This window comes from Ornithorhynchus anatinus, chromosome X5 (assembly GCF_004115215.2).
Source record: "Ornithorhynchus anatinus isolate Pmale09 chromosome X5, mOrnAna1.pri.v4, whole genome shotgun sequence".
Lineage (NCBI taxonomy): Eukaryota > Metazoa > Chordata > Mammalia > Monotremata > Ornithorhynchidae > Ornithorhynchus > Ornithorhynchus anatinus.
The window spans coordinates 57061839-57080762 of NC_041753.1; the positions used below are offsets into that span (position 1 = coordinate 57061839).

An 18924-nucleotide genomic window follows, 5' to 3' on the forward strand; every position below is an offset into this window, starting at 1 on the left:
CCTGATTAAGCCATCACGGCTTATCTGTCCTCCCTTCTGTGTCACCTATTTATTAGGTCTGCACCCCTTATGAATTCTGATATTCACCCCACAGAACTTATGTACACATCCATCTGTAATTTATTTTAATGTCTGTCTTCCCCTCTAGTCTGTAAGCTCCTTGTGGGCAGGAATTGTGTCTATCTACTCTATTGTATTGCACTCTTTCAAGTGGTCAGTGCAGTGCTCTGCACACAGTAAGTGCTCAATGAATACTACTGATTGATTGACTGTCCTGGAGGGGAGAGTGGGGCTTGGAACCCTGTCAAAAGCAGATCAGGTACCATGGCCAGTCTAACTATATCCCCAATAGGGAGTCCAGGAAAACCCATGCACGAGGGTCACCTAATTTCATCCTGACGGAGGCCAGAAGGGGAAAGAAGCCAGCAGCTGAGCAATAGCCCGAGCTTTTCCCAGGGTAGTAGCTATTTGGGCTGAGAGGAAGGATGGATCAGGGAGACACTGTGAAGGAAGAACTGGGCAGGATTTGGCAGTAGATTGAATGTGAGAATTGAAAGATAGCGAGGAGTCTAGTATAACAATGAGGTTGCAGGCTTCGGCGACAGGGAGGCTGGTGGTTTTATCAATATAGTTGGGAAAGTTAGGAGGAGGAGTGGGTGTGGGGAGCAGGGCAGAGATGAGTAGTTCCAATTTAGACATATTGAGTTTGAGGTGTTGGTAGGAGAAATAAGATGGAGCTTTCCTGGAGGCAAGTGGAATTGAGGGATTGAAAAACATTAAACCTGTTCAAAACCAGCACTGTCATTCAAGACTCAGAGCAGAAGGATTCTAACCTAGTCCTTTTGATTTTTTCCACAGGTGATTGGCTGAAGTTTAAGTTATGGCGAGGTACACAAATAATAAAAGCATTTTCCTCCTCACCAAAAACCCTCAATAGCAACACAGTAAAAACACCTTTTTTGGTCGCTGTGATTACTAAAGGGCTATTGGAGTTCTCTGGATTGTATATATTTACATATATTTATATATATATGTAAAGAAGCCTCCAGGGTTTTATTTTTCACAAGGAAGCTAATAAAACAGAACTTGAAATTGTCTTCAACCCAACATTTGAGGGCACAAAGCTCAGCTTGTCTCCAGGGAAAGCCGCATCCTATAGTTGAACCAACTTAAGAAAGATTGCCTTTTTTCTTGCTCATTTCGAATTAGATCTGGCTATTAAGTGATAGTCTCCATAAAATTTTTCCTCAGGATGACTGGAGTTTTACCAATGGAAATATCAGGCCTAGCACATCTTTATGTCCTGTTTCTCCCTGCAAGATGATTTAACTGGTTATAGCAATAAGTTGCAGCTTCTAGGCAGAATCCAGAAGGAACAGATCCTGGGTTGGTAATAAATAAGAAAATGAGAAGGTCCGTAATGCAACATTTTGGCTAAGAAAGCTATGGTATCCAGAAAGGCAGTCTGGGCAGGAAAAAGGAAACAGCTCTACAAAACACACATTTATACTCATCAGCAAATAGGCTCATTTTCACATTGTCAAAAGATTTGCTTATTCCTAAAGAAATCTGTAAAGAATAACACATTTGTTTAAAAGCAGCATTTACAAAGCAAGTATTTCCTTTCCTTTTCTTCATTAAATTGTCATAAATTGGCATTTTCCTTCAAACTGTAGGTCACCAGGTGCTGCCATTCCTTCTTCAATGCCTTCCTCTGAATAAGGCTGACAGGGAGATTTCTAGTGTTGGAGGCTTCCAGAAAGAGATGTCTACTAATGCTATCAGTAATTTCAGAGGGATACCTCCTTCTGGGTTTGTCAATCAATAGTATTTATTGAACGCTTTATTGTGCAGAGTGCTGTACTAAGCACTTGGGAGAGTACGATGCAAGAGAATTAGCAGGCACATTCCCGGCCCCTAACAAACTTACAATCTAGAGAAAGGAAATCATCAAGGAAGTACCATTTATTCCTGGAGCACTGACTGATACAAAGCATAACATGGTAACCAAGCACTATTCAGCTCCCTGCACCATTTGGTTCAGTTCAGTTGTATTTATTGAGAGCTTACTGAGGGCAAAGCACTGTACTAAGCACTTGGGAGAGAACAATATAACTATAAACAGACACATTCCCTGCCCACAGTGAGCTCACAGTCTACAGTTGAGGCTTCTCCAAGCCAACAGTACAATGACAAACCCCTGGTGAGAAGCAGCGTGGCCTAATGGATAGAGCATGGACCTGGAAGTCAGTAGGATCTGGGTTCTAATTCTGCCTATGCCACTTGTCTGCTGTGTGTCCTTGGGCAAGTCACTTAACTTCTTTGTGCCTCAGTTACCTCATCTGGAAAATGGGGATTAAGAGTGGGAGCCCTATGTGGGACACGGACTGATCAGTGTCCAACCTGATGAGTTTGTATCTACCCCAGTGCTTAGTACAGTGCCTGGCACATAGGAAACGCTGAACAAATACCATTTAAAAAAAAGGTCAGAGAGGTAGAAAAATGCCTGGAACAAACATGAGCTTCCCAAGGTCTTTGGAATCGGGTTTGACACAGAACCAGCCTGCATCCCAGGAGAACCTCAGTAAAGGGTAATCGTTTATTCATATGGCAGAAAGTAAAATGGAATTTTAACAATTTACAAGGAAATCTAGGTTAAAAATCTGGGACAAAAAGCTGAGCCTTAGGCCCTGGAATGCCTCTTCCCATCTCAAGGAGTCAGGAAAGTGTTTGCAAAGTATTACCGATCCCACAGATCAGAAATATACAAGTATGTCTCTCAACAATGGAGAGGGGTGAGATTTTGAGAAAAGGAAAAATCTGGGCAAAATGAACCCACTTTTATATAGTAAAAGAATAATTTGATGTATACCGCCCTCCCAAACCTGTGCAAGTGTGAATTAGACTAAAATGAACCAGTGTCGAGTGACACACTCCTGCATATACCAAAACACAAATGCCTTTAAACATCTCAGATTGAAGTATGTTCTATTGGTACCAGTGAATTTTAACATTAATGCACAAATGGACTACTCAGTTCCTGCTGTTGGTCCAGTGAAAGAATACTGTTCTGAGTATCAGGAGACTTAGGATCTAGTCCCAGTTCTGCCTGTTGGGGCTATGCCATCAGTGGTAAAGACCTCTACCTTGGGTTTTCTGCAAAGTGGAAAGGGAAAGCTGAAAAATCGTTGGCTAAGGTCAACGGCAAAGGCCACTGTGGTGCTTCCAAGGCAACTACCTTCTGCTAATTCTGTACTGTACTCTCCCAAGCGCTCAGTACAGTGTTCTGCACATAGTAAGTGCTCAATAAATACTACTGATTGACTGGATCATGGCACAGCATCGGCACTATGCTGAGGTTACTTCAAGCTAAAGATGGGTCCTACAAGGAAATAGATTTTCTCATGTACTTTTCAATGTGCTGCACCTCTGCCTGTCTACTTCCTTGTAACCCCAGTATGACTCCGACAAGCAAAGCTCATCTATTGTTCTCAACCAGAAACGCCATCATCGCTACTCAGTACACAGGCTATCTAGCACTGCAACCCACTAGTTTATACTCTCTGGGGCCCTTAAACCCACTAGTATGATAGGCCATTAGGTTTCTCTTAATGCATTTACTGCAACTGAGTCGAGAAGGGAGCAAGTACCCCTTTAAATTCAGGGCTAGCTCAGCCTTTAGTGAGGCATGGAGAAAAATGAGAAAAATAATCTCTATATTATTTGCATGCTGACATATATGATCTCCTACTACTACCCAACCCGCACACTTCACTTCGCTAACACCAACCTACTCTCAGTACCTTGATCTCAACAATCCTGCCACTGACCCCTTACCCATGTTCTCTCTTGGGCCTGGAACCTCCTCCCCCTTCACATCCAACAGACCACCACTCTCCCCACCTTCAAAGCCTTACTTAAAAGCACTTAATGTCCGTCCCCCTGTAGACTGTAAGCTCCGGAATCACATTTGACCAATCGTATTTAGTGAACGCTGCATGCAAAGCAATAATAATAATAATGTTGGTATTTGTTAAGCTCTTACTATGTGCAGAGCACTGTTCTAAGTGCTGGGGCAGATACAGGGTAATCAGTTTGTCTCACGTGAGGCTCACAGATAATCCCCTTTTTACAGATGAGATAACTGAGGCACAGAGAAGTTAAGTGACTTGCCCACAGTCACACAGCTGACAAATGGCAGAGCCAGGAGTCGAACCCATGACTTCTGATTCCGAAGCCCACGCTCTTTTCACTGAGCCACACTGCTTCTCCAATGTAGTAAGTGCTCGGGAGAGTACAAGATAAAAGAGTTGGTAGACACATTCACTGCCTACAATTAGTTTACAATCTAGAGGGGCGGATTGTATAGTTTTGTGGACAGGGATCGCATCTACCATCTCTACTGAACTGTACTTTCCCAAGTACTTAGTACAGAGCTCCGAACACAGTGGTGCTCAATAAGTACTACTGACTGATTGATTTGGGGGTGCCATTGTGTACAGCACCAACTGGTACCCTAGTTGCCTAAAAAAAGTTATGTACCCACTTGGGGACTTGAAAGAATAAGTTTCATTAAGTATTGCTTTCATATTTTTGTAGGTTTAGCCAAGAAGAGAATGTTCTTTGGAAAACCTAGAATGAGAAAGTTCTAAAATGTCCTCTTTGATAAGGTTCTTGTTCTGCTAAAGCTAGCTATTGGATTTTAATAATTTACCAGTCAATTTTTAGGTCTTATGTAAACTGGAAAAAAAAGATGTAAACTGGGGAGCAAGAAACCACTAGGATCTAAATTAGTTACATGACACCCCCCCAACACACATCAAATATAAAAATCACATGTAGCTCCCTCCAAGTAGGAACATATTTCTTAGAAGTACTTGGCAATGATTGCTATTTACTCTATGTGGATTCATTCTTTAGAACTCAACTACATTTCCCAAAGAGAAAAGAATAGAAATAGAAGCTTTTAACCTGAATAAAGGAGAAATATTTTGATTTTCAGCTTTTAAATTATCCTAGGGCATACTCCTAAGCCATTAATGCCAACCCAATCTCTTCTAGATTTATTAACCACTAATGCATGACTCTAAGTTCCTAAATTTTGCAATTCTGGGGTCACTGGGGAAAAACAGTGCTTATAGAAAACTCTTAGCTAAATTTAGAATTATCATTGTAGGTAATGCGTTTTTCCTTTGCAGATTTCCACCTCAGTAATTCTGGATGCTTTAAAAGCACAGTCTCTTTGCTATTCAAAACCCTCTACAATGTACCACATTGATGACCTATTCATTACTCTGAAAATAACTAATGCACTCTGTGGGGCATTTCTTCAAGCATTTCCAAAGAGGGTAATTAATAAGAATGTAAGCAGACACATGTTACATAATAATTTCACTAGGAAGAATCAAAAACAGAGCACGAATTGTGAAAGCATTTTTAATATCTTTTTTGTACAAAAGTCACTTACCTTAGTTTTTTTCTGGTTATCAAACAACGGCTTTTCTTTATCTTCACCAAAGCTACTCATGCTAGACTCACACTAGGTTTTCTTCTCCTTGGCATATACACAGTAAGTCACAAATTCTGGAAAATATATCTTCCATTAACTAGAACTTGGGGGAATTTATCTTCCCTCAGCTGTTCTTCATATTAGCTCAGTCTTTCTAATTTCATATATGTTGTGACTCAAAGGGCATTTCAGGGTTACAAAATGAGATACCATGTGGAAACATTATTAACCCTTTGTGACACTCAGATGAAGTCTGAATGACTTTGTCTCTCTCCTCCACCCAATCACCTCCACATTCCTCCTCCTACTCTCTCTCTCACCTTCCTTAAAGGGGATGGTGATTAACCATTTCAGGATTTGCTCCCTAACCCCCAAAGGAATATAGATTCTGCAGCAGAAAAAGAAAAGGAAAAAATAGAACAAAATTAACCTGTCCTGTAATTAAAAAAAAAAGAAAAAGCAACAAAACAGCCTACTTGCTGGGCTCAGTGACATCCGTCCATCCTACTTCCCTTTTTGTCAACATCACACTGTAAAATGCTTTATAACTAAAACTATGACCAAGTAGTCAATAATATAAAAAGATGACCCCAGAGAACACCTTAAGTGATCTCATCTGGCACTTTTGAAATCCTGAGTATAATGTAGAAATCTCTTTGGACTATACATACAAATTATCTTGGGGTCCAGAGACCCAGAATCCTAAAAGAGATTAAAGGTCAAAGAAGAATGCTAATTAAAAAACAAAAACAACCTGGATATATAAACCACAGCACAAGTAATGGATTAGTTCAGGCTGAGGATACTCAATGCCAAAAGAAAGAACAATGCTACTGGCATAAATAAGCACAGGCCAGAGCTGGTAAAACAATATGTAGGCAAATGAATGAACCTATCTGAATGCCTGCTCTCTGCAGTTCCTATTATTGCACATTTATTCCTGCTAAAATATAGTCTCCATTTTCCTTTTGGATCGTAACATCTAATTGTCAGCACTGTCCAGATAAATGCTTTTCCTTCTAGAAAGCATTTCCTTGAAGACATTTTATAGCTTTATCACATCCTTTCACAATCTCCTCCTACTAACCTCTAGACTCCCTTGGTCTCTCATTATACATCCCATTCTACAATTATTTCATCATTTTCACTGCCCCTTTTTGACGCTACCTAATTTTCTCCATCAATATTCAGTGGACCATCACACCGAAAGGTGACCCATCTGAAATAAGAACTACTGTGCTAATATTCAGTTTTGAAATGGGTTTTCCTTCATAACTAGGGGGAACAGGAGTCAATACACTATTCATCATTAATTAGTATTTATTAAGTACCCATATGCACACATTACTGTGATGGGCCCTGAACAAAGCAAGCTGAGCAGATACGGGCCCTGCCCTCTACGGATTATTCTAAATAGGATCATAGCAGGCCTGGATAAATCATTGTTAGCAGCTTCCCGGGAAGCATAAGAGATTTCCCTAATACCCACTCCCACACCACCACACAATAATTTCATCTGGTGTGATTGCAATATAATCATGCTACATAATTTCACTCAATAGGCCTTACACTCCTAATCCTTGAATATCTCTTGGAAAGGGCTCTGGCTGCCTTATTCTCCCCTCCCCCAACACCTCTCCACATTCTTAGGTCCCAAACCCTGCACCTTCTGGCTATGCCACAATGGGGAATCTTACAGTCACCCCGGGATTCCAGACCCCACTGTCATCAGGCCTCCCCCAAACATTCTCCTCACCCTGAATGAAAGTTAAAATGTTAGCCAAACCCTACATCAGTTTACTGTACCTATTTAAAAATTAAAGAACTAGCTGTTGCTTTTACATTAGATAGTGTCTTTACTCCTTCTTTTATGGTATATGGTAAGCGCTTACCATGTGCCAGACACCGTACTAAGTGCTGGGATAGATACAAGCTAATCAGGCTGGACACAGTCCATGTCCCACATGGGGCTCACAGTCTTAATCCCCAGTTTACAAATAAGCTGAGACACAGAGAAGTTAAGTGACTTATCCAAGGTCACACAGCAGACAAGTAGCAGAGGTGGAATTAGAAGCCAGGTCCTTCTGATTCCCAAGCCTGTGCTCTATCCACTAAGCCATGCTGCTTCTCTACTCTGCTCAGTCCCACCTACTGTATCGGCCATCTAGTCCTGTCCTCCCACCTCACCTTCTCTGTCCCTCTTCCTCCTACTTGCCTGCCAATTCTAATAAATTGGGTAGCAGTCTGATTCCTCCTCTGATCAATCTCTATTGTTTTTTTTTCCCCCGCCTACTTAGACCATGAGCTCCATGTGAACAGGGACTTTGTCCAACCTGATAAGCCTGTATTTACCCCAGCGCTTACAACAGTGTATGACACCTAGTAAGTGCTTAATAAATACCATTAAAAAAAGGTGCAGATTAGAAAAACTGCATAAAACACCAAAGCTGAAGTTTTCTCTAAGTGACCAGGTGAAAGAAGGCTTTCACTGGGGCTGGGGGGAGCGGGTGTAATAAGTGTGTGTATATAGAGCTCTCTAATGTGAATTTTTCCCTTTGTTTTAAAATTGATTATTTTAAACAAGGCTGTGGAGACAACAGTTTAGGGGAGACTTTGAGATTTGATCTTCAAAGTGACTTCTTAACTAATGAAGACATTCACTAATCCAAAAGAATGGTCAGTGCTTCTGCAATGCATAATTTCATAACATGTTTTAGGGAGAATGCTATTAAGGAATTAGGGATTATTCTTCCCACATTGTGAGTCTGTCCAGATCTGTCACACTGCAATATCAGAAGAAATGACTTTGCACGTGAAATATGGGGTCGGTCAAAGTGTGAGTACCAGAGGGCAACTTTTTGTGAGGATGAGGTTCTTCAGGAACACAACATCGTGCTTTAGAAACACTGACTCTGCTGCCCACTCTGTCGACAAACACCTCTGCTGCACTTTGTTCTTGAAATGTTCAGTGGACCAAACGACAAATACAAAAGTGATGGCCTGTTCCTACACTGCTTAAGCAACTGAGGAAAACCAGGAAAGTTATCTGTGATTTCTACAGATTAAGCTCTTAATGTTAAAAAATGAATAGTTATTGTCTATGCCACAGACTTCATGAAATCCAAGTAAGAACTGAGTGTTGAAACAGTGAGAGCTCTCAAATTGAAAATCCAGTTGATTAACAAATAGTGAAATAATAATTGTGGAATTTGTTAAGTGCTTACTATGTGACAGGCACTGTAACAAATGCTGAGGACTCTCATAAAAAGAATCCTTTCAAGTAACAAAATTGTAAGAGAGAGTTATTATCTCAATTGTATTTATTGAACACTTACTGTGTGCAGAACACTGTGCTAAGCATTTGGGAGAGCAGGACACAGCAATATAAACAAATTCACTGCCCACGACGAGGTTCTCTCTCTCAATAGTAATGATAATAGTGGGATTTTTAAAGCACTTACTATGTGTCAAGCATAGAGACTGTGCCCTGGAAGAGATACAAGATAATCAGATTGAAGATGGTCTCTGGCTCAGATGGGGCTCTCAGGATAACGGGGAGGGAGAAGAGGTACTGAATCCCCATTTTACAGATGAGGAAACTGAGGCACAGAGAACTTAAATGACTTGCCCACAGTCACACAGCAGGTAAGTGGAGGAAGCGGGATTAGGACCCAGGTTCTCTGACTCCCAGCCCATGCTTTTTCCACTAGGCCACATCACTTTTCCTCAAAACAGTAACCGTCGTTCTCTGAATTATGTCAGTCTCTATGGCTTTTACATCCAATCTGAAGAAAGCATCTGATAGTTGATCGAACAACTTGAGGGGTACCCTAAGGACATTTTGAAGGAGAAAAGAATTTAAGACTTTTAAAAACCACATGTCTACTGCCCAGCTCTGAGTCTTAAACTGAAACTTCTCAACTGCTAATGGTGATAGCTAAACAATCAGTGGCATTTATTGAGCACTAATTGTGTGCAGAGCACTGAACTAAGCACTTTGGAGAGTACAATACACCAGAGTTGGTAAACACATTCCCTGCCCACTAGGTATCCACCAAATGCCATGGACACAGCCTCATTCCATTTCCCAAACAATCCTGTGGCTAATCATGCTGTGCTTAAGCGTGCAGCGGGCAATATTAGTAGCATTCCAGGCAAGTTTCCTGTTGTCCTAAAACCCCTACAGCTAATTAAGTTTTGGAAAAAGCCTTAAACATTCCAAAAATCCAGGCCTTCTGAAAATATCTTCCCCTTTATTAATCAAAGTGGTTTCTGTTCGGCACAGACATTTCTGGCAGACAGGCTCAGATTCAGCAAATCAAGAAGAATGGTCTCAGAGTCCTGTGGGAATGACTCTAGTCATAATATTGCAGCTGTTCAGCTGTCGTCCAACCCCACTGATGTGCAGTTAAACTGCAGCAAGATGGCTCTAGGTTAGCCATAAAAAGAAAGAGGATGTGCTCTGCACCTAGTAAGCGCTCAATAAATATAATTGATTGATTAAACACTGAAATTAGAAGCCAGGGAAGAGAGGGAATCAATCATTCATTAAATAGTATGTACAGACTGTGAGCCCGCTGTTGGGCAGGGATTGTTCTCTGTTGCCGAATTGTACATTCCAAGCGCTTAGTATAGTGCTCTGCACACACTAAGTGCTCAATAAATATGACTGATTGAATGAATGAATTGAGCACTGTACTAAGTGCTTGGGGGAGTACAATAGAGTTGGTAGACACGTTCCCACAGCGAGCTTACAGTCTAGAGGGACATTAATATAAATGAATAAATTATGGACATGTATAAAAGTGCTGTGGTGCTGAGGGTAAGGTAAATATCAAGGGCCCAAAGGGTATAGATCCAAGCGCATAGAGGATGCAGAAGGGAGAGGGAGTTGGGGAAAATACGGCTTAATCAAGGAAGGCCTCTTGGAGGAGATGTGACCTTACAGCTCGTTGTGGGCAGGGACTGTGTGTCTATCAACTCTATTGGAGAGTCCTCGCCCAAGTGAGAGCTCACCTCCTCCAGGAGGTCTTCCCAAACTGAGTCCCCCTTTCCCCCTGCTCTCCCTCCCCACCCTCCCCCCACTCTCTGCTCTTCCCCTTTACCCTCCCTTCAGCACTGTGCTCATTGTATATATTATTTATTACCCTATTTATTTTGTGAATGTATAATGTTAACATATATCTCGATTCTATTCATCTTGATGATATCTTGTTTCTGTTTTGTTCTATTTTGCATTGCTGTCTGTCTCCCCCGTTTAGGCTGTGAGCCCATCATTGGGAAGGGATTGTCTCTATCTTTTGCCAAACTGTATATTCCAAGTGCTTAGTACAGTGCTCTGCACATAGTAAGCGCTCAATAAATACTATTGATTGATTGATTGAATAAGGCTTTGAAGGTGGGGAGAGTGGTGGTCTACCACATATGGAGCGGGGGGAGGGAGTTCCAGCCCAGGGGGAGGACATGGGAAAGGGGTCGGCGGAGAGATAATTGAGATCGGGGCACAGGGAGCAAGCGGCACTAGAGGAGAGAAGTGTGAGGGCTGGGCTGTAGTAGATCAATGAGTTGAGTTAGGAGGGGGAGAGCTGATTGAGTGCTTTAAAGATGATGGAAAAGAGTTTCTATTTGATGTGGAGGTGGATAGGCAACCACAGGAAGTTCTTGAGGAGTGGGGAAATGTGAATTGACTGTTTTTGTTTTTTTTAGAAAAATGATCCAGAATGAAGTATGGACTGGAGTGGGGAGAGACAGGAGGCAGGGAGGTCAGCGAGGAGGCAGATGCAGTAGTCAAGTCAATAATGCTTGGCTCAGCATAGTAACAGTTTGGATTGGAGAGGAAAGGGTGGATTTTAGCAATGTTGTGCAGGTAGAACTGGCAGGATTTTGGTGAATCTCCCTCCCTGGACATCTATAATAGACTAAGAATTTTTCCCCTACTTTAGGATTAGACGAGAAGGGCTGGATGGACTAAATGACTTTTCAGGTTCTTCTCCAGTCTTGTGACCAATTAATTTACTGGGGTTTTCCATGGGCCACAAGGACTGTGAAATCACCATCATCTCTGGCCAAAAACAACAGTGTCCTTTCCACGCGACCATTCTTCTCCCATTCTAAGCAGAGTGAGTTCTTGTTGATATTACATTCAGTGCCAGCCAGCACCTGACACAGCTGTTTCCACTAGCTTCCCTGGGTAGTCCCCCTTAACAATCCCTTTCAACTATGTCTCCACTCCTATCTTCTTCATTGGCCAGTAGTATTTTGGACTGGAGCAATTTTTTCTTCTCCCCACTACCCCCTCAGCACATATACAATCACAACAACCCACAGCACTTTTGCATATTTTGATTCACATACTTCACTATATTATCAATAATGAAAACAGTAGTTGGATTTGTTAAGTGCTTCCCATGTGCACAAGGTCTAAGCAGGAGGGAGAACAGGTACTGACTCCCCATTTTACAGATGAGGAGACTGAGGCCCAGAAAAGTTAGGTGACTTGCCCAAGGTCACCAAGCAGGCAAGCGGCAGAGATTAAAGTAAATTGAGGAGAGGGATCCTGTTAAAACCTGCTGTTAAAACATTTATTCATCCACACATCTATCATTCCATTCTCCTCTTCCTCTCACCTGTAATTTATTCTGTGTCCATTTCCATCGCTAGATTGTAAACTCACTCAGGTCAGAATCAGGTCTGCAAATTCGATTTTACTCTCCCAAGTGCTGAAGATGACAGGTCTCTAAATAATACTATTTATCAATTGGTTAGTTATGAAACCAATCTCATCAATCGCTTTCACTATGGGTGATGGAGGGTAATTTGCCAGGCAGGGAGCCAGGGATTGACACTCGTTCATTAACACCACCTGTGCCACCACTCTGGCCAGCCTCAGTCAGACATGGATCAAGAGCCTGGACACTGGAGGGTCAATTCCAGAGTCCAGAAAGTGTCATGACAATAGCAGCGATCACACATAACTCGGGAAATATGGGAAGAGGGAAGCTTCTGAGCAGGAGCTAGCTTGTGTCTTTCCTGCAGCCACTCCTACAACACCACAACAATGAAATAGATGCTAAAGGTCTGTGCCGAGTAAGAAACCGAATGTCCTTTACTCTGGAGATAAAGACTTTCAGCCCAACAATCCTGCAACTGCTGATTTTTTCTGGCCCGAAAGAGAGTAAAGCTACAGAGGTTGCTCATATGTCACTGGGGGAAATAATGACTTGGAAGGATTTGGGGAACAGAGTTTTTACAAAGTTTGATAGCATCATGAACAGCAGAAAATTTTCATGCCAGCTCACTTTAAAAAGACCCAGTGGGAGGCTGCAACACAGGAATGCAAAAAGCATTAAAAGGTGAAGGAAAAGTTCAGTCATTAAAACTGTTTAGTGTGGAATAATGATGGAATTCTCCAAATGAACACATTAACTTTGCCTTTTAAACCCAGAGCTTTAAATGACCCAAACAGGTTTAAATGCAATAAGCTTGACCTCCAAAGCTTGCTGAAGCAATATCGCTCAGAGGCAGAAATTAGCCAGAATTCATCTTTTCACTCCATGCTTTGGATAGAACGCGACAGCTGAATTAGAGAATGCTGTTCTGACAATGCACGTCTGTCTGGATAGAACATGACAGTGTCAGAGGAAACCGTTATTAGCATGCATGTAGCATCAGACACAGTACTTAAGGGTGAATTTTCAATATGATTGACTGATTGATTGATTTCCCTACATGTGGGGTTATTTAGGAACCCAACCCCCACGTTACAGAAGAACCGACTGTTCTTAATACCATTTAAGCGGTCCCTAGAAGCTTGTGTTTTGGGACTGCAATCAGGGCATAGAAGAACTCCTTTGTGTGGCTCCTAAATCTCAGTTTCAAAGGTTTGAGAACATCCCAATTTTAAATGTTCTGTCTAAAAATGTATGCATTTTCCTTCCACACTTTTATACCCACACACTGTAAACCCACGTGAATAGCTGACACTAATGAAGGTGTTATTCCTATAAATGGGTCATGTAGAACAAAAAAGATAATTTTTATGCGACTTTTTAAGTGCTTATTATGTGTCCAACACTGTTCTAAGCGTTGGGGTAGATACTTTGGTTGGACAAAGTCCCTGTCCCGCATGGGCTCCCAGTCTAAGAAGGAGGGAGAACAGGAGAACTGAGGCACGGAGAAGTTAAGTGACTTGTCCAAGGTCCCATAGCAAGCAACTGGCAGAGCTGGGATTTGAACCCAGGTCCTCTGACTTCCAGACCCGTGCTTTCTCCACTAAGGCCACGCTGCTTTAATTTCTCAAATGACCCATGATGACACATAAGGTGAAGAGTACCCACTGTGATTTTGAGAACTTTATTAATGCTGAATTCAGGCTAGCAGGTCTATCAGGTGTATCTACCAGGTCCTTTGAGCTTCTGCCACCTCCCTAACCCCCTCTCTCAAAATAGCATTCCCTCTGCAAATCTACAGGATTAGCGATTTATGGGACTTTACCCCGCTTTACGATCAAAGATGTCCTCGGTACCCAAAGTCAATCTACCAAAACTCCCACTTCTATGGCCCTGAGACACAAGTTGACAAACAAGATCACCCAATAGCACCTTGCCTTTCTCAGCTCTGATTCTTGGTATATAAACCCAAAGAGGGATCCAGAAGAGTTACCCTGGCAACAGAAGAATGATCAGATATGTCCCAGGGCCGCAGCTTTTAATTATAACAACAGACGCACCGCTAGCAAATGACAATTGGCGCCAACTAATCTTTAGAATTTCATTTAATTGCTAATTGATAATGGCAACTTTCATTAAATGGCCCTTTAGCTCAAATAATCAAAAATGCACATAAAGTCATCTAACAAAAGATAAAATTGTTGACAAATGCTTAAAAAGTACATTAATGACCAGAAGTGTACAGGCTCATGATAAAGTATAAAGCCATGTCTGATTCTTATACCGTTTTCTGGAAAGTTAGAAAATGGAGTACAGAACAGCCTCACATATCTGGAACTCACCTAGCCAGAGCTCAGGTTTATCTTAACTATTTTTCGGCAGGGAACCAACTCTAGGCCAAAATCAAAAATCATTCCCTAAAAGTACTGGACTAGGACTCAGGACACCTGGGTTCAAAATCCCAACTATGCCACCTGCCCACTGCATGACCTTGGGCAAGCCACTTAGCTTCTCTGTGACTCAACTTCCTCAGGTAAAATGGGGAGCTGTTCTCTCTCTTAGATGGTGAACCTTGGATAGGGCAGTGAGTGTGATATGATTAATTGTATGATGATGATGATGGCATTTGTTAAGCTCTTACTATGTGCAAAGCACTGTTCTAAGTGCTGGAGAGGATACAAGATGATCAGGTTGTCCCACGTGGGCTCACAGTCTGAATCCCTATTTTACAGATGGGGTAACTGAGGCCCAGAGAAGTTAAATGACTTGCCCAAAGTCACACAGCTGACAGGTGGCAGAGCCAGGGATTTGAGCCCATGACCTCTGACTCCCAAGCCCGGGCTTTTTCCACTGAGTCACGCTGCTTCTCTGAATTGTATCTAACCCAGTGCTTACACAGTGTTTTGAACAAAGTAAATGAGAAGCACTGTGGCCTAGTGGAAAGAGCATGGGCCTGGGAATCAGAGGACCTGAGTTCTAATACTGGCTCCGCCACTTATCTGCTGTGTGACCTTAGGTAAGTCATTTCATTTCTCTGTGCCTCAGTTACCCCATCTGTAAAATGGGGATTAAATCCTCCTCTCTTCTACTTAGACTGTAAGCCCCAAGTGGGTTACGGACTGTGTCCGACCTGATTATTTTGTATGTACACAGTGCTTGACACATAGTAAGCACTCAATAAATACCACAAAAAAGTAAGTGCTCAGTGCCAGTTATCATTGTTATTATTGTTTTCATTATTACAGAGATTGAATATCCTACATTAGGCGGCAACCAGCCATGGGGACAAGCAGTGTATTTTGAGTGTGTGTATGCCTATAAATCCTCTTTTTAGCCCCCGTTCCCCGTTGCAAAGAGAAACCCCCTCAATCTGCCTTTTGATCCCTTGCTATTTTTTTTTAAAATCATATCTGCCTTTTCACCCTGTTTCCAGGTTCACTGGGGGTATGCATGGGGAGGAGGGAGAGGAGAAAGGAACATGATGTGAGAATTTTAGGGTCTATGGCCTCATGCCAGCCTTCAGAATGCAAAGCAATTCAAAAATGATGCCCGCCCCTCATTTTCTTCACCAAGAAAAGGAGAGGGGTGCACATATGGTATAGTGCAACATTTTAAATTGTTCTGGGATCTGGGAGAGAGTTGGGGTCGGGGACTGCCAGAAGTAGCTAGAGGGATTTATGGGAGATTCTTCAGGATGTGTGTGGACTAAGAGTTTTACCAGTGCCGCCGATGAATCACATTCAAATGACAGCTCGAGATACCAACCACGAGGTCTGGTAACCACGTGAGGAGAAGGGATCGGTGGCCACAGAGACTGTATGAGGAACCGAAAGGGAACGGGACTAATCGATTTAAAGACATCGTGAAGCACAGCCTCAAACAATGTGACATAGCAGTGGACTGATGGAAGACCATGGCTGGGCGGGCTGAAATCAGGAGAAGGGTTGTTCTCCTTGAATAATGATAATAATAATTGTGGTCTTTGTTAAGTGCTTACTATGTGTCAGGTACTGTTCTAAGCGCTGGGGTGGATACAAGCAAATCGGGTTGGACAAAGTCCCTGTCCCGCATGGGGCTCACAGTCTTAATCCCCATTTTAAAGATGAAGTAACAGGCCAAGAGAAGTGAAGTGACTTGCCCAAGGCCACACAGCAGACAAGCGGCAGAGCCGGGAACAGAACCCATGACCTACTGACTCCCAGGCCCATGCTCTATCCACTACACCATATTGCTTGTAGAAGAGCTTCATGCAGAAGATGGGGATCCCCAGAGGCAGACTTCAAGCTAGACCAGGCTACGTATGATAGGACAAATCCATTAACCCAGCAAGGAACTCTTCTATACTCCAATCAATCAAGCATATTTATTGAGCACCTACTGTGTGCAAAGCACTGTACTAAGTGTTTGGGAGAGTACACTGTAACAGAATCGGTAGGCATGCTCCCTGCCCATATGGAGCTTACGGTCTAGAGGGGGAGACAGACATTAATATAAATAAATTACAGATATGAACATAAGTGCTGTGAGGCTGAGGGAGGGATGAATAAAGGGAGCAAATCCCACCCCACAGAATGAGGATGACTATGTATGCCGATCACATATTGGTATTTTCAACCACACAAAGAAAAAGAATCTCACTGTCATTGGCATCATCTTTGCAAATCAAGGCCAGCTACAAGCGTGGGCGAGGAGGGAGGGAGATGGGCATTTATCTATTGTGTACAATTATCTCCCCCTGCTCAGGGTCGCACCTGGAGAGTTTCCAGTACTCTACCAGTCTCGGCTATGGAGGAGAGAGTCAAGCAGAGGCCTACCCATTCCATTCCTAGCTTGGGCAGTGGCTAGCAAGTGGAAGGCAATCTGCTACAAGTCAAAACTCACCTGTGCTGGGCAACAGCAGCATGGGAGAGAGTCGAGGGCGGAGACTCAAGTTTACTGCGTGGAAGGCGGCAATGGTAAACCACTTTCAGATTTTAACCAAGAAAACTCCACGGACATACTACCAGAACAATTGCAGATGGAGAGCGGGGCGTTCTGGGAGAGATTTGTCCGTGGTGGCGCTATGGGTCGGAAATGATTCGACGGCATAAGACAAGACAACTATCTCCAGGGAAGCAGCGTGGCCTATTGGAAATAGCACTGGCCGGGGAGTCAGAGGACGCGGGTTCTAATCCCAGCTCTGCCAATTGGTTGTCATGTCACTTTTGGCAAGTCACAACTTCTCTGTGCCTCAATTTCCTCAACTGTAAAATGGGGATTTAACACCTGTTCTCTCTCTTACTTGGACTTTGCACCCCATATGAGACAGGGACTGGTTAACTTGTATTTTCCCCAGCACTTAGAAGAGCGCTGGACAAACAGTATGTGCTTAACAAATATAATAATAATAATAATAATAATAATAATAATAACCTTTGAATCCTGCCTAAGAAAAAATTTCAGTCAAAATAATAATTCTCTCCGTTAACACCTTCAAATCAAAATCATCCCAAATGGCAACTGAAATGAACCAAATGATAAATGTTGCAAATGATTTGCTAGAAACCCTGCACCTGGAAACATATGCCAGTTTGTTAGCACAGTCATCAGCATCTAGGTGGAGACACTTTCTCTGTAGTGTATACAATGCCCAGCAGATGTACTTCTAAAATAACATTTAGTGTCTGTACAGTGTTTAGGGAAGTAAAGATTTGCTAATTATCTGGTTACCATTAGTCGATTTATGTAGATAGCCCAACTAGACTTCTTGGGGTCTGAATTACCCAGTTTGACTTTCTACAACTGGATCATTCACAAGTTTCTACGTGACTTTATGCCGTGCATACAGCCAATTAACTGATCTAAAGTGTAAATTGTGGTTTGAAGGACCCAAACTCAAAAGAAGTCGAAATCCCATAACCGAACTGCCTAAAAAACAAGAGAGTGCTCTGCCTTTCTTATTTTTGCATGCTCTATAAAAACAGTTTCCCCATTCTGTGGTGACAGGATATAAATAAAAAAGGGAAGGAGAAGCATCTTTAAAAACCTAACTAATTCTATTCGCCTAAGTGTAATTATTTTCTTCCGGTGATGTACCAATTTACATCTGGGAAGCCATCCATAAACCCACAGATTTTATAATCAACAGCAGGGAACTTAATGTGGTCACCGAAAGGTGTTACCTAGGCAGAATTAGATAGTACCTTATCCAACAAAATTTTGCTTCCTCAGCGCAGTGGCACACCGGAACGTCCGACTCACACTTCACTGTGTTTGTGTATGGGGGGGAGGGGGAGAGGAGAGTGAAACAGAGGCATCGGTGGTGAAAGCTTCTGACCAAAGAATCTCCTAGAGCATCTCAAGTGGTAGACAGGCTCACAGACAATCAGGAAAATAGAGGGCTCAACTGGGCAATGAAGACCACAGCAAGTATCCTCAACATCAAATGACAAGGCAAGATCCCAAACAATGATGCTGTGGAATGCAGTCACTTCACGAGCACTGAAGCACTGCTCACTGCACCACAACTTCACTGGGGAGGACTTGTGGGAAAATTGGACGACAGCAAGATGCCCAAGCAATTGTTGAAGGGTGAATTGATGTGGGGCACCAGCAAGCAGGAAGGGTAGAACACGTGCATTTTAAAACCAAAGTAAAGCTCAACCTCAAACAATGCAACGTCACAGTAGAATGATGGGCAGAGCTGTCCATGTGGAAGGTCCAATTAGGGCAACTGGCTCAGGCTCCCCATCCTGGGGGAAGGTGGTA

General features: G+C 42.5%; 1 protein-coding gene and 1 non-coding gene across 9 annotated transcripts in view; one reads left to right on the forward strand and one right to left on the reverse strand.

Moving 5' to 3' along the window:
• Nucleotides 1–18924, reverse strand: part of APBA1 (amyloid beta precursor protein binding family A member 1) — a 180450-nt gene that overhangs the window by 134214 nt on the left and 27312 nt on the right. The window lies entirely within an intron of this gene.
• Nucleotides 16911–17048, forward strand: LOC114808372. Its single transcript, XR_003756219.1, has one exon. It is a non-coding gene; the product is annotated as a small nucleolar RNA SNORA7 (small nucleolar RNA).